The sequence below is a fragment of the Episyrphus balteatus genome, chromosome 1 (genome assembly GCF_945859705.1).
Source record: "Episyrphus balteatus chromosome 1, idEpiBalt1.1, whole genome shotgun sequence".
Lineage (NCBI taxonomy): Eukaryota > Metazoa > Arthropoda > Insecta > Diptera > Syrphidae > Episyrphus > Episyrphus balteatus.
The window spans coordinates 80173086-80190084 of NC_079134.1; the positions used below are offsets into that span (position 1 = coordinate 80173086).

At 37.1% G+C, this 16999-nt stretch overlaps 1 protein-coding gene across 1 annotated transcript in view; it reads left to right on the top strand.

Annotated features, from left to right (window-relative positions):
- LOC129905254 (locomotion-related protein Hikaru genki-like) overlaps positions 1–16999 on the top strand; it is a 508020-nt gene that overhangs the window by 399384 nt on the left and 91637 nt on the right. The gene's annotated exons all lie outside the window — the stretch shown is intronic.

A 16999-nucleotide genomic window follows, 5' to 3' on the forward strand; every position in this document is an offset into this window, starting at 1 on the left:
AACAACGGCAACACTTACAGTAATAAATGGTACCATTTCCAAAAGGCAAAATTGTGCATTTGATTCTAATTTTTAAATCAATATAATATTACAAATAGTTTTTGAAATAATCGATTTCAAAGTTAAAAATAAGGGAAAAAAAAATTTTGAAAACTCATTTTATACTATTTTTGTCCAGACTGTGAATTTTAGTAAATAAATTACTTAGACAGAAAACTGCCTCAATTAATTCCTTATCGAACAGTGAAAACTTTATGTTTCTATGTCTTCTAGTTTTTGGGAAAATTGGAAAATTATTTTATCAGATTTTTCTTTTTTCAAAATATTTTTTGTTTTTATTTGTTTTTATTTTTCAATTTTCTCAAAAACTAGAAGACATAGAAACATATAGTTTTCACTGTTCGATAAGGAATTAATTGAGGCAGTTTTCTGTCTAAGTAATTTATTTACTAAAATTCACAGTCTGGACAAAAATAGTATAAAATGAGTTTTCAAAATTTTTTTTTTCCCTTATTTTTAACTTTGAAATCGATTATTTCAAAAACTATTTGTAATATTATATTGATTTAAAAATTAGAATCAAATGCACAATTTTGCCTTTTGGAAATGGTACCATTTATTACTGTAAATGTTGCCGTTGTTTTTTAATAATTTTTTTTTATTTTGATAATTTTTTTTTAGAAAAATGCCCCTCCCACCTAAACGGGGGGAGATAGATCCCCCTCTTAAAGAAAAAAAATGTTTGTATTGAGCTCCTCTACAAAAACCCTTAATCAAATCCTGGCGTCCAACTTATCCTACTACGTGCCGAAACAACATTTTTGTTCTATACCTAAAAGTTCGAATTTCTGTATCTGGGTTGAAATCGAAAAATTTTTTTTTCTAAGCCAATTTTGAAGTGATTTTCATAAAAAATACATCGATCAATTGGGAAATAGATATAGTTTTAGAATATATTTTTTAAATAGCATGTTGTTTTGAAAACATATACTTTAAATTGATGCCGAAGTTGGGCAAATGACAAAAAAAATTGAATTTTTGAACTTTGACATCTTATAAATTCTAAGTGGTTTAACCGAGTTACATGTTTTATACATTGTTAAAAAAGTATATTTATCTTCTATCAGAAACTGTAAAAAAATCGAAAATGGGTAAAAAATTGTCGAAGCTAGAATTTTTTCAATGGGTGAAGGTCCAAAAAACCGTTTTTTGCCCGTAACTCCAGATTTTGGGGGTGTTAGGGGATTTTCAAATACCGTTTCGTATTCAGTGCGACTAGCTCTACAAAACCTGATAGGTCTCCGCCCGCGTATATTTTAAAACCTCATTTTTGTAACACCGTGTTATGGATACGTTTTGCAAGGTAAGCCAAAATGGCGTGGGAATCCGTTATGGAATTTATAAGTACCGTTAGGCGAGGGGATAGGTGGGGAATAGTGGATTAATGGCGGGAGGTGACGTCTGAGACGTAACTAGGTCTTTGCGGGTTTTTAAGCCTTTAAAGTCGGTGGACTTATGTCGTTTCTGAAATAAACGAATTTTTTTTGGTAAAACTTTTGTTTTTATTTAGCTATAGTTTTTGAACCCTACTTTCGATTTTAATAAATTAAATAGCATTAGATAGAGTAAGTCTTTACCTTTTTATAGATGGATAACTTAAAGGCTTGCGTGTCATGATGTTTGCCAAAATAATTTAAAACTGGTAAAATGTCATATTATTCAAGAGTTAAAAATGCTGCCACCACCAGAAATCTGGCTATAACTTTTGAATCTTGAGTACAATTTTAATAAATTTAATAGATATAGATTAGAGTGACCGCAACTCCCATAGAAAAAATTTTTTGTCGAATTTTTTTCGGGGGAACCCCATAAAATGTTCCGCCTTTGCAGATTTTTTAGATAGCCAAAATTTCAGCTCGATTGGATAACTCTAAATGGTGCCGACACTCGCTCAAAGTATCAAAAATCTCTGTTTTTTCACTGTTTTTCCAAGAAAATTAGCTCTAGCTCCCAAACAAATCGGGTTATTTTCACTTTTTATATATTAAATTAAAGGTAGTGTTGTTACACATAATTCAGATGCTAAATTTGTTTAGTTTTACTAAAAACGAAAAATATTGTCATCAATTTAAATTTTCAGTACTTACCTCAAAAAGAGCTGAAGTGCAAACTCGATTTAAAATTAAACTTTTTTTTAACTGTTTTATTCTGCGGATTGGGATAGAATGGATGTTTCTCTATCTCTGGGCCCTCGGGTAGCAAAAGTATGAGGTATAGTCGTGGGGTGAAAGAGCTATTAACAATGAAACTTTCTATGTTATTGGATCGATGTAAGGCATCTGATAGAAATGCTTTTCACATAATTATAGCTACAATAGAAGCACTAGGGCAAAATCCAATTGACGTTGTAGTTTCAAAATCAAACTTACATTCGACAAGAAAAACTTTTGCTTGGTTTAATGCCCCAAGAGCTTATCTGGGTCCTAAACAAGATCTTGATCTTTTGCGTAATAACATTGAATACCGCAAGATAGACAAAGATATTTCAGAGAAGGCTCTTGCTAAATTCTCAAACCATTTATGGTATTTGAGTTCAGAGCTGGCAGGTCTGGCGTTCTTTGACCTAACTTTACGAGATTGCGAAAAATTAGAAACGGCCAACATAATTTTGAAAACCAGTGAAACGGAAACCAACAGAATAGTAAATCCAAAGCTACAGACACATGAAGATGAACAATTTGCCGATTGAAAATAGACACAAGTTTTCTCAAAGAACCTCCAAATCTTTGGCCCGAAAACCCGCATTTTAAAGATGGCTTTAAAAAAGTGCAATCACTTAAAGTCGTAAATGACATGACAGAAAGAGGAGTCAAATTAATAACCGATTTTAATAACCTTTTAACTAAAGATGAGGAACAAAAACAATATGTACTTCAAGTAGTCAGTGAGTACCGAAAATTTGTATCCTGATGCTTCCAAAACTACTTTGTAAATCTCTTGATTAAATTTTTTTAGTAATTACTTCATTAATTATGTATAAAAAATGTAACACGATGTTATTTTTTTTTGTTTTTAGGACGTGTGTGAATTGCGTAAAATAGTTAACATAGTGTAAAATTTTTGACACTATTGAGGTGAATAAAAAAATTTTCAGCTGTTAAAATTTTATTGGGCTCTGGGACTTGGCTAAATTTGAGTTAAATTTTTTTTGCAGATGGTTTTGTTTTGTTTTTTTTTTTTTATTAAAAAGGATTTTCATAGCAGAAAAGAGGCAGAGAAAAATATTAAACAATAAGCCATACAGCTGAAATTTTTTTGTTCACCTCAATTGTGTCAAAAATTTTACACGGTGTACTATTAAACGCAATTCACACACAGCCTTAGAATTCTGTTAAATGTTTGGTTTTTTTAAATAAAACAGTTTAAAAAAAAAGTTTCATTTTAAATCGAGTTTGCCCTTCAGCTCTTTTTGAGGTAAGTACTGAAAATTTAAATTGATGACAATATTTTTCTTTTTTAGTAAAACTAAGCAAATTTAGCATCTGAATTACGTGTAGCAACACTACCTTTAATTTAATATATAAAAAGTGAAAATAACCCGATTTGTTTGGGAGCTAGAGCTAATTTTCTTGGAAAAACAGTGAAAAAACAGAGATTTTTGATACTTTGAGCGAGTGTCGGCACCATTTAGAGTTATCCAATCGAGCTGAAATTTTGGCTATCTAAAAATCTGTAAAGGCGGAACATTTTATGGGGTTCCCCCGATTAAATTTCGAAAATCGATTTCTTGCGGTCACTCTAATATAGATAGAGTAATTCATTACCTTTTTATAGATATATAACAAAAGGGGATGCGTGTCAAGATTGCTGCCAAAATAATTTAAAACTGGTAAAAAGTCATGTATTTAACAGTCAAAAATGTTGTCACCGGGTGAAATTTTGTCCATATATTTTGAACCCTTTTCTTTCAGTTTTCGTATCTTGGGGGGTCTGACATACTTAATTTTTTTTCAGAAGATGAATAACTATACATTAATGAGAAATTTCCAAAAAAAAAATTTTTGGAAAAAGTGGACTTATGCTGTTTCTGAAATAAACGATTCAATTGAAAAAAAATGAAATGAAAAATGGGGCATTTCACGTGAAACCAACAACGAAAAATGTCGTAGGTCGTATTTCATATAGAAAGAATTTTAAATTTAATACAAAAATAATACCTAACGTAATCAAAAAGTGATTAATTGAAAAAAAAAAAAAATTATAATAATAAAAACAAGTGGCCGCCATTTTTATTTATTTTTATTTTGCGTAGCTTTTAAGATCACTTCATCCCCAGTCTAAAAAATTGACAGTTTCATATTAGCTGTGTTCACTGACGCTGTGCTGGACTGTTCTAGGCAGAAAAGTACAGCTTTTTGCTGTTCATTGAGTTTTTTCTGTGCTGAACTGTTCTAGTTTGCTGATGTTCATTGACAAATCTAGAACAGTTTAGAACAGGATTTTCTGTTCTTGCTTTTGAGTCAGATCAGGTTAGAACAGATTCGTGAGAAGTGTCAAAAGCAAAGCTTTAATTTTTTGTTTTGATTTAATTGTGCGAATATTTCTCGAGTGCTCGTGGTTTTTATAACTAAAAACAAATTTTAATTATATTTTTTGCAGTAAAAACACAAAAAAAAAATAGAAAAAAATAAACGAGAAACGATAAACAATATAATGTATAATTTACAATTTGTTTGTTTTTTTTTTTTTTATTTTGACAACTGACATTTAAATGACTGTTCTAACTTGTTCTGACGTTTCTCACGAAACTGTGCTGTGCTGTCCTGTTCTGATCTATAAAAATCCGCATTGAACATACCAACCCAGGGAGTACCCCAGCGGAACTTCTGTTAGTGAGAAGTATAACTTCAATCGCGTGTACATGTGTACACACACGCTTTTTTTGATTTACGTTGCATGCTCGTCAAGGGTTCATTAAAGCCGTAGTCAGCAAGGTGGTAGGATAAATGGAAAGAAGGCACCGATCTTGGCTGACGAGCGTTTGTATTGTAAGATAAGTTAAGGACCAAACAAGGACAATAAATGATAATTAGTATATGATATATCGACAGTATCGCGACGCACAGTGTGCAAATTTGCCAATCTAGCGGAGGTAAATTCGTGGTTCCAAGTACACTTAATTTTTGCTATGAAAACCAGTTTAACTATATTGAATAAGTATTTCTACAAGTGCCTTATTGATTTTCAGATATAATATCTAATTATAAGTCCGATATGAGGCATCGGAGTACATATGTACAAAATAGATGGGGAAGAGCCGACATCGAAAACGAAGCGAGATATCGAAAAATTTTATTTAATCTTTTTGTCTTATATTATCATGAGGAGTCTAAAAAAGTAATTTGCGATTCACAAAAATCTGATTTACGATTTTTGAAAATATCAAAAATACGTTTTTGGCCTATAAATCTGAACAAAAAAAAAAAATATTGTATGGGGGCCGCAGCTGTTCACAAACACCCTTAACGGATTCTGATAAATAGAATATTGAGCGAGGTCCTAAGCACCATTTCACGAAGGATACATTTTTAAAACGCTTGACGAAGTCAGAACAAATAATTGAAATAAAGGGCCTAAGGTCTTGAAACAAAATTAAATTTTCTTCCATTTTAAGACTTAACAACACATTTGTTTTTATGGTAACATCATAATAGAATACCAAAAAATAATTAAAAAAAAAATGTTTGTCCAGCTAGCTTTGACTTTGATAAATAATAAAATACACAACTATTAGTTTCACTCAAATAAATTATCTAATTTTAAATATATTTTTTCTTATTTTAATCTTATGTTCATGACTTTGCAGAAGGTCGCATCTAGTTAAAACTAACCTTGTTAACATTTCATAGTATAGAATTTAACCTTTCATTATAAATCAAAATATTTATATTCGGAAAACTTCGAATTTTAATAAAGTTCCACTAGATATGTAAAATTGCACACTGTGACGCGAGCGAAGGGTCCGTAATTTTAACAGTTTCAGTCGGTCCTCATAGTTAAGGAGGTAGGTTAAAAGGATCGTCCCAACCAAGGCCACGAAACGTAAGAATCTACGCTGAACAGCTTCAATACGTTCAATGTGGACTTGGTGGTACGGTGACCAGACTTGGGAGGCGCATTCGAGGATTGACCTTACGAATGTCACATAAAGGGATTTGGTGACATATGGACAAGAAAATTCTTTCAAAAAACGTCTTACGAAGCCAAGAGCTGAGTCAGCTTTACTAAAGTTAATGTCGAAGTGCGTACGGAAATTGAGTTGTGAATCCAGAATAATACCAAGATCGCGAATAGAAGTTACAATAGATACAGGTTAGTCGTTTATCTTGTATTGCCTAAGAGAAGCAATGGAACGTTTTCGAGAAAAAGTTATAGCTTAACAATATTTGATGTTAAGCTCTAAAGTTTTTTTTTTGGCACCAGGTTAAGAAAATATACAACTCGCTTTGAAGAACAAGTTAATTTTCAGGTGAGGAAGTTATTTTTGAAATTCTCATACCTATCGTCGGCGTAAATTTCTAAGTCATTTGAGAAAAAATCATATCAACTGACGTTAATAGCAAAACAAAAAAAAGGGGGGTTAAATGACTACCTTGAGAGACGCCGGATATAGTGGGAAAAGACTTAGACAGACAGTCTCTAAAAAGAATTCGGCCAATTAAATAGGACCTTGTTCATGATATGAAATAATGAGGAAACCCGAGCTTTTTTAATTTGAACAAAATAATTGTATGGGAAATTTTGTCAAATGCGCTGTATTGAGCCGGAGGTAAATAACAACACAAAATAAAAAGACACCGTTTATTGATTAGTTTTTGCGCATATTAGCTCGAGATAAGAAATATTTGGGATATTAAACAAGGACGAGTCAAGACTAATATATTCGATGCCAGCAGAACCCCATGACCAGAATGGCCAATGTTATTATGGTCACTGGCTAGGACATTTATTTATTTATTAGCTTAATACAAGCATAGAAACTTACAACTATTGTTTACAAAAAAAAACTTTAAACTAGATGATAAAAATACTTAAGAACTAAATTAATTTTAGGGAAGATAAATTAGGGAGGTTCTGGGGTTAAGAAAATATTGTAGAGAGAGGTTTTTAGAGAATGTTTGGTGTGGTGGAAATCAAAAGAGTTATCCACGCTATTAGTGGTACGTAGCATGCGATTCATTGGTTCGTTACATCCATAATTTGTACGGTGATAGTCAAGAACAAAAAGAGAAACAGATCTTAGATTTCTCGGGTTGGTACAGAGGGAGATTTTTTGCAAAAGAGCAGGGCAATCGATATTACCAGTTAAAAGTTGATGGATGAAAACAATGTCAGCATCTTTACGGCGTATATCAAGGGGTTGTAAATCTATGAGTTTTAAACGATCAACATAAGGTGGGAGGTTAAATCTATCAGGCCAGGAAAGACCACGCAGAGCAAATCGAAGAAATCTACGTTGGACGGCTTCTATACGAAGTGAATAAGATGCATAAAATGGGGACCATACCTGGCTAGCATATTCGAGAAGAGGTCTGACAAATGTTAGATAAAGGGTTTTTGTGACATAGGTTAGGTTAGGTTAAATGGGCTGACAGTTGATCTTGTTACCGTCACACTTAGATCAATGTAGATCCCTTGTGATACCCTGAAGTATTGTAACTTCATGAAAAAGTGATAACCTATGAATGCTATGGTTGTTCGAGCCATTTGGAGGACTTTACAAAGTTCAGTAGGCTATTGCCTGAAAGTTCCGAAAGTTCTTCTAATTCATTAAAGAAGTAGTTTCCTAGAATTATGCTGCATACCAAGAACCCTAAGCTATTCGCGACAGCAAGAAACAAGCTTTGACTTGATTAAGGTGGCAGAAATCGCTTTTATTGCCGCTTGGCTATCAATGAAAAAGGTGATGCCAGCAGGTGATATCGCCATCATGGCTATTTGTTTAGCAGCATTTTTCACTGCCAATATCTCGGCTTGGAAGACACTGCTGTGATCGGGGAGCCTGAAAGAACTGGCAAGGTTAAGGTTTTCTGAGTAAAAACCTGCACCAACCCCAGTATTCATTTTCGAACCATCAGTAAAGATGGCGATAATCGACTCATTTGAGAAAGGTACACTGTTTTCCCAATCTTGTCTGTTTGGGAAACTGACATTAAAAGACTTGTTGAAGTCTAAGTAAGGGGTCATGTAATCTGTACTTACGTTGTTGCCAACGTAGTTAGAAAGGATCGCAGTGTGGCCGTTTTGACTAGTATTCCAAATGTTGGTTTGACTGAGTCGTAGGGCGCTGTTTGCTGCTAATTCTTGTACAAATAGATCTAAGGGAGTGAGATTAAGGATTGCTTCCAGCCCTGCGGTTGGAGTGGACCTCATCACCCCCGTAGTGCTAATGCATGCTGTTCTCTGTACTTTGGTTAGGGTCTTCAAGTTCGTGGATTTCTCCAGAGCTTGCCACCAGACTAAGCTGCCATAAGTCAGAATGGGTCTGACAATGGCGGTATACATCCACATGATTATTTTAGGATTTGGTCCCCAGTTTCTGCAAAGAATTCGATTGCATGAGTAAAGTGCAAACGTGGCTTTCTTATATCTTTCTTGAATGTTTGGACCCCAGTTAAGTTTCTTATCCAAGATCACTCCGAGATATTTCGCTTTATCCGAAATCTTAAGTGGGGTGCCATCAATTTTTGGCACTGCAAAAGGAGGAATTTTCCTTCTGTTTGTGAAAAGTACCATTTCTGTTTTAAGGGGGTTTACTTTGAGACCGCATCTCCTGGTCCAGTTACTGACCTTGGATAATGCGCTTTCTAATTGTTCGCTTACAGTGGTTAGGTATTTACCTGTCGCTAGAAGAGCTAGATCGTCTGCGTAGGCTATAACCTTGACACCGCTGTTATTCAGTTTGATGAGAATCTCATTCATCACCAAAATCCAAAGAAGAGGTGATAAAATACCGCCTTGCGGAGTTCCTCTAGATGCGTACATTTTTATATGTGACCCACCTAATTCACTATTTATTTGTCTGTTTTTCAACATGCACACGATCCATTTTATCGTGTCTTCTATTTTAAGATCAGTGAGTGCTTTTTCAATTGCACTATTATGAACATTATTGAATGCTCCTTCTATGTCTAGAAATGCTGCGAGGGTATATTCTTTAACCACAAGTCACTTTTCTATTGTTCTGACTGCACAGTGTAAGGCTGTTTCTACACTTCTACCTTTTGTGTATGCATGCTGAAAGGGTGATATAGTCTCCGGTCTTAAATAACTGCGGATATGTATATCGATTAATCTTTCAAGAGTTTTGAGTGTAAAAGAAGTTAGACTGATAGGTCTGAAATCTTTTGGTTCTGTGTAACTGGATTTACCAGCTTTTGGTATAAAGACAACTTTGACTTCACGCCATGTTTTAGGGACATATCCCAGTTGTAGGCTATTTTGGAATATTGAGATCAGGTATGGAATAATGAATTCACTACTTTTTTGCAGCATCAAGGGGAAGACGCTGTCCAGGCCTGGAGATTTATAAGGAGAGAAGGAGTTGATGGCCCAGATCAACTTTTCTTTCGTAATAATTTCTCTAGGAATTTCACAAAATGAGTGCAAAGAGTTTGTGGAAACATTTTCCAATTCAGAGTTACTACCTGGGAAGTGAGCTTGCACCAGGAGTTTTAAGCTGTCTTGACAAGATTCAGTCCATTGGTTATCAGGCCCTTTTAGGGAGCCTATAGGAGTGATTGTTTTGGAGAGGATCTTCCTTAGTCTTGCCGAATGATTTGTACATTCGATAGTACTACAAAAGTTTCTCCAAGAACATCGTTTGGCTCGTTGAGTTTCTGTCTTAAATTTTCTTTGACTGGTTTTGTAGGATTCCCAATCACTTTCAGCTCTAGTGCGTTTTCTTTTCTTATGTTACTGAGCTCAACTGTCCACCAGGGTGGTTTGTTGTTTTTCTTCGTCGCGGTAATAAGAGGACAACTTTTGTCCAATGCATCGCGTAGAATTCCTGTGAATTCCTCTGTCAATTTATCTAAGCCATTTGGGTCTAGATTATTATCAGTCCTCAGGGGACTGAGGTTCTTAACTATTTCCCTATTGAATACCTGCCAATCGGTACGTCTATTATTCCTAAAGGGCTTATTGTGCCTATCAGCATCAGGGATATAAAATTCTATTAGCCTATGGTCGGAAAAAGAGATTTCATCTAAAACCTTCCATTTTTCTAATAGGCAAGTGTCTGAGTTATTCGTCAAAGTAATATCAAGAACCTCTTCACGTGTTTTTGTAACAAAGGTGGGGGTGTTGCCTCTGTTAGCTACCACAAGGTTATTTTCGATAATATATTCGAAGAGGGACTCGCCCCTAGTATTTATGTCAGTGCTTCCCCATTGCACATGATGTGAATTAGAATCACAACCTAAAATGATATCAAATTTGTTCTTACTTGCAAAAGATATCAACGTTTTAGTGATATCTGCCGGTGGTCCTTCTATGCTATCATACGGCATGTAGGTGGAAGATAAGATGAGCGTTGGAAGCCCATCGCGTTCCAGTTTTACCGTAGTCTGGTCAATATTGCTGTAAGTAGTTAGAAGAAAAAGATTAAACTGTTTCTTAGCTACTATGCATGTTCTAGGGTTACTATTTTGACTGTCAAGATTTGACTTGTACAACAGTAGTTCTTTTGAGTGTAGACCCTTGATATTCCCTCTTACTACCCAGGGTTCCTGTATCAGGGCTACGTCGTATTGTCTACTCTCCATGAGGTAGACAAGGTTAGCGGTTGCGGCTTTACTATGATGAAGATTGATTTGTAAGATTTTCAATTCCATTTATATAATGAAGTTTAAGTTCAACGCATTACTAACCTGTTTTCTCTCGTTGCGAATCAATCTAAGTTTGCACCTAGTGATTCCAACGCGTATCTTGAAATCAGACTTCCTTAGGAGTGGTAAAGAATTGTGTATCAATCTTACCACAACTTCGGTGCCATCATTGGTTCTCTCGTTCTTAACCACTTCCCAATCTTTGCTTAAGAGATCACTATTCAGAGATAGGATATATCTCTCAAGCCGTTCGCTGGGAAGGGCTGGGCCTTTTACCAACAGCTTACCTAGAGGTCTGTTGAGATCTTTAATCTCCTTTACGTCGATGAGACGAAGGTCGGCGCCTTGCCATGGAGCTGCCGTTTTCTTGATGAACTCACGAAGCCATTCGAGAGACTCATCGTTCTCGCAATTCATCACCTTGAAACCGTGGACAGTCTAGAGGTTACCGAAGAGTGGAACAGTCCAGCTCTTGACGATAGCCTCATTGACCTCTTCCATGATCCTTAGTTCAAGGAGATGCCATTCATCCTCAGTCAGTGCCGATCTGCCTCCCATCGGTATCGCACGTATTAAGTCTTGTCCCGTCGGAAAAGAAAAGTTGTCTCGTGTCACTAATTGTTTATAGTACAATAGTGTTTTTTCTGTGTCAACTAAATTTTTTTAATAAAATTCCCCCGAAAAAAATAATATAATAAAAAAAAAAAATCAATAGCCCTATTCAAATTAAAAAAATAAATTAAATAAATGCAAAAAAAAATTAATTCTCTCAAATCCATCGCGAGTGTAACAAAAAAGAAAATATCCAACAACAACAACACCGAAATACCTCTCCCGAAATAAAAGAAAAAAAAAAAAATAACAACAAATGCCCACTTTGCAAATACCTAGTGTTAAATACAACAAAAAAAAATCATATACCCACCAAGTGAAAAAACAATAGAAACAACCACTGCAATAGCATCACACAATCAACAGCTTATCAAAAAAAAACAAAAAACTCTCGCGTCTCCCAAATTGCCTTCAGTGTTCAGTGCATACGAGTAATCCTTTCTTTTCCTTCCCCCCATCCTTCTTGCAGTCTGACTTGATAACGATTGTGGTTTCGCGAGTGGAACCTCTTCTCAAAATGCCGTAATCGTTATCAGTTTGATTTCCAGATAGATTATTGTGTGTGTTGATAAATAACCAGGGGCGGATCGATACAAATTATCACTAAGGCATAACACTAGTGATAATTTGTTTTGTTGAAGCCCAAATTGGAATTTATATAACATATTCAATATAGTTAATTGTCGGATAAGGTTTTTAAAAGTTTTGGTATATTTAAATGGTAGGTACATTCAGGGTCGATTATGCCAACATTCGTGGGCTTAGATCGAACTTCTGCGATGTGTACATTTATACTGTACAAAACAGGCCAGCTGTTTTGGCATTAGGTGAGACTCAAATAAGTGAAAATTCAGATTGTTCTGAATTTAATTTAAATGGGTATTGCTTGGTGCTATTATTCTTCTCTCACCACGGTCTCGCCATATATATTAGAAATGATGTAGCTTATCAACTCCAACCACAATACGGCCTGTGTGTAAACACAAATTTTAATTTCATGTGGTTAAAATTCACGGTTAATAAGCGCATCATTCATACGTGTTTTATTTATCGGAGCCCCAACCTGGACAGTAATTCAACTTCTAACGAATTTGATGCTCTGTCCGACTCCATCCAAAGGATTGTTTCCCTGTATCCTCACACTGAAATCGTCATTACGGGCGATTTCAATGTACACAATTCTTCGTGGCTTCGCTATTCTGGCCAGACAACACCCGAAGGAAGGTATGTTGAGATCTTCGCTGAGTTAAACCATCTAACTCAGCTTGTCGACGAGCCAACTCGAATTTCGGACGTTGTGGGCCAAGCTGAAAACACCCTAGACCTGTTTCTTACCTCGGACCCAGATAAATACACTGTTAGTGTATTATCGCCTCTAGGCAAGTCAGATCATTGTGTCATATCTGCAAATTTCTCATGTCTCAAAAATCCAGTTAAAGAAAAATCACCAAAGAGAACTGTTTGGCAATACGAGAAAGCCAACTGGGAGGGACTCAACGGTTTCTTTAAAAACTTTAACTGGTCGCTATGCTTCCTCGATAGTGACGTTGATTCCAGTGCAGATATGATCACAAATTTAATTCTCTCCGGAATAAGAAATTTTATCCCGAATAGGGTTAAAACAATCAAACCGAAAGAGAATGCATGGTTTGACTCGAGCTGTAAAGAGGTTATCAGGAATAAAGAGGTAAGTTTCCGTTGTTATAAAGCCAATCCCACTGAGGAAAACCGGAAAAAGTTCAAACAGGCTAGAAAGGTCAGCAACGCCTATATCCGACGAACCAAATTCCTGCATGATCAAAAATTGAGACAAAAAATACTTCAATGTCCCACAGGGAGTAAAAATTTTTGGTCATTTGCTAAAAACATTAAAAACTCTTCGTCATCTGCGGTTCCAACGCTTGTCTTCAATGACACTCCCTTTGTAAGCTCTGTTGAGAAAGCTAATCTCCTAGCAAAGCAGTTCGCTGCCAACTCTACACTGCCAGACAGTGTCATGACTCCTCCAGTACTTGAGTGTGTAAACGGTTCCATGGAACGAATCTTCTTTCGCACTCGTACAGTGGCAAGAGTCCTGAAAGACCTTGACATACACAAATCCGCTGGCCCGGATAGTATCCCTCCCATCGTTCTGAAGAGGTGTTCTTCCACGCTGGCAAAACCACTGCGTAAGCTTTTTCATCTGTCCTACTCTACTGGACTCGTTCCGAGTGGATGGAAAACCGCATTTGTCCAGCCTGTCCCTAAAAAAGGCGAATCCTCCTCACCCTCCAACTATCGACCAATTGCACTCACGTCCCTTCTTTCTAAGGTCATGGAAACGCTGATTAATTTCCAGCTTAAGAAATATCTTGAAGAACGGAAGCTTCTTAATGACCGGCAGTACGGCTTTCGTAGCAATAGGTCCACTGGTGATCTGATGGTATATCTCACCGAACAGTGGAACAAATCTTTGCATCGTTTTGGAGAAAGCAAGATTATTGCGCTTGATATTTCAAAGGCATTTGATAGAGTTTGGCATCAAGCTCTCTTATCGAAAATGCATGCATTCGGTATCGATGATTCTCTTCTTCATTGGATTAGAAATAACCTTTCGGGCCGTTCAATACAAGTCGTATTGGATGGTTTCAAGTCTGAAACCCACAAAATAAACGCTGGTGTGCCCCAGGGCTCCGTTTTGTCTCCGACTCTCTTTCTCATTTTCATTAATGATTTGCTCTCTGAAACTTCTAATCCATTAAATTGTTTCGCAGATGATAGTACCCTCAGCTTTTCATATTCGTTTGAAGATTCACACCCATGTCCTTCGGATGTGGATTTTCAACGACAAAATATGATAAGCTCATTAAATTCTGACCTGGACAGCATTGTTCAATGGGGAATAAGAAATCGTGTAGAATTTAATGCATCAAAAACACAATGCTGCTTACTATCATTAAAACGGAACCTTCCACCCATGCCACTATCAATGAGTGGCACTTGCATCGAGGAAACTGAGAAACTTTCCATTCTCGGTATGAGTGTAACAAACCACCTTCTGTGGAACGAACACATATTCGATGTCGCCAAAAACGCTGCGAAATGTTTAGGTTTTCTCCGAAGATGCAAGAAATTCTTCTCATCTTCTGATCTAGCTGTAATCTATAAAGCTTACATTCGACCAAAACTTGAATACAATTGTCACATCTGGGCAGGTGCTCCGATAACGTATTTGAGTTTCTTGGACAGAATACAAAAACGTGCTTTCAAAATGATAGATGATAGATCGATAACTGAGACAATTGAGTCCCTAGACCACCGACGTAATGTGTCATGTCTCTCCTTGTTTTATCGCTATTTTTATAAACAATGTTCAGATGAAATAGCTAGTTGCATTCCTCCCCTGAAAAAATTTAACCGTAATACTCGCGCTTCTAGGAATGCTCATCAGTTTACCCTTGAGCCCAACTTCGGACGTACCGTCAAATACAGAGATTCTTTCTTTAGCCGCACCACACGAATGTGTGCCTCTGTTTTTCCCTGCCATTTTAATGTCCAGAACTTTAAAACTAATGTGCATCGGTTTCTCCTTTTAAATCCCTCCCTATTTTCCTGAAGCTCGCACTGTGTTTAACATATTAAGGGTATTTAACTCCCTTTAGTGCGCGTTAATTATAAAAAAAAAAAAAAAAAAAAAAAAAAAAGTCGGCTTGCGTGTGGGCCTACCATAATCAGCTATAGCGACTTGGTGGCCTTTTACGCTAGCTCGGGAGATCTTTACCCTCTTCTTCGTCTTATTAGGCGAAGAGTTGGTAGGTGAATCGACGTCCTTTCTAGCTCTTTTGGATGTGCTAGGCATCTCTATGATTCCTTGCTCTTCCGCTGCACGCAAACGCTGTTTGGATTTGTCCAGTGCAATTCGCTCTTTTGCAGTAAGGGACTCGGGAGTCCTCTTGGCAAAGCGACGGACAATTCTTTCCGCGTTGCGGTTTTGTCGGCGACGTAGCCCGCTCTCATCGAGAGCTCTAGCCTTACGCTGTTTGGTCTTATTGTCTATGACCGTAGCTAGGCTCTTGAACGTTGTATTAATCGTGCGGTCTGCGGGTTCGGAATCGGTGGTAGTGTTTTGGATATCCTGTGGGCTACGGCCTACCAAGTTATCCTTGCACCCCATTTCATCCTTGCCCTCGACAGTATTGTCTTTATCACCCGCCAAACCAGTCGTACCACCAGGTGATAGGACTGATTCATCTGATGGGATATTATGCACAACGTCGTTTGTCCGTACGATCAGGTCCGTTTGGTTCCTGATAGTATGGTTTGCGGTTTCAGATTCTTTGGTGGTGTTTTGGATAACCTACGGCCTACCAAATTATCCTTGCACCCCCCTTTATCTTTTCCCTCGACAGTTGTGCCTTTCCCACCCGCTTGATCAATCGTACCAGCAGGCGATAAAACTGATTTGGCCGATGAATTGTTAGACGCAACGACGTGTGTCCGCACGACTGGATCGGTTTTTCCTTTACGAGACGTTCGCTCGTCTGCAATCGAGGCAATAGCACTCGACGTAGATGGGATGACCCCCTTCCCTTGTTTTGGAACAAGGGGAGCAGGTGGTCCCATCACAGTCTTTTTACTCGTACCTTTTGAAGAGGGGGGTTAGGTGCAAGACTAGCTTTACCCAAGCCCTCTCTGTCCATAAAGGCACGAGCATTGTGAAGTCTCATCCTGTCTTCTTCGGACATCTGGTTCCAGTCGAGTTTCCCCAACCTGTTGATGGTCCTTCTACAGTTGGAGACTCTGCTCCGCCTGGGTGAGTTCGAGAAATTGGAGCTAGCGACTGAGATCTCGCTGGTGCTATCATCGATGTCAATCGCGCTAGCTCCGTCTTCCATATCAAGATTCGAGAAGGGGTGCAGAAGTAAATCCTCCTCCTCCTCGGTTAGTTGTTGTACCTTGTTGTTGTTCATTATATTTTTCAGTGTAAGGTCGTTCCGCTGCTTATATTTCTTGGTTCTTAAAGAGAAAATAAAAAGAAAACAAAACAAAGAAGGAAAAAAGAAAAAGAAAATGTTTAAGAAAAATAAGCAGGTAAATTAAAGAAAAGTAAATATGAAAAAATTTTGTCACTGGCGACTTCTCCTCTCGGTATTGAGACCGTAAGGCAAAGCCTAAGCCGGCAGCCGTGACTTCTACCGACCGTTTAGCGTATATCCCCGCTATGGTTGTGTTCATTGTAGTTAATTCTTCCATAGATATTCATAGGGGTGGGCCTCTCTTAGTTTGCCCAAACCCTAGCTGGTAGCTAGGAAACTGCTCGAGAGCTAGAAACCGTTACTAGCCCGCTTGAAGTTCGAGCGTAAGCCCCCTCACCAACGTCAAAGTGGAGACCCGGCGAGGAGGAATACTACTAAAGTTTTTGTGACATAGGGGTCGGAGAATTCTTTGGACCAACGTTTAACAAAACCGAGTGCGGAGTTTGCTCTATTTATCGAGTTAGTGATGTGGGATCTGAAATT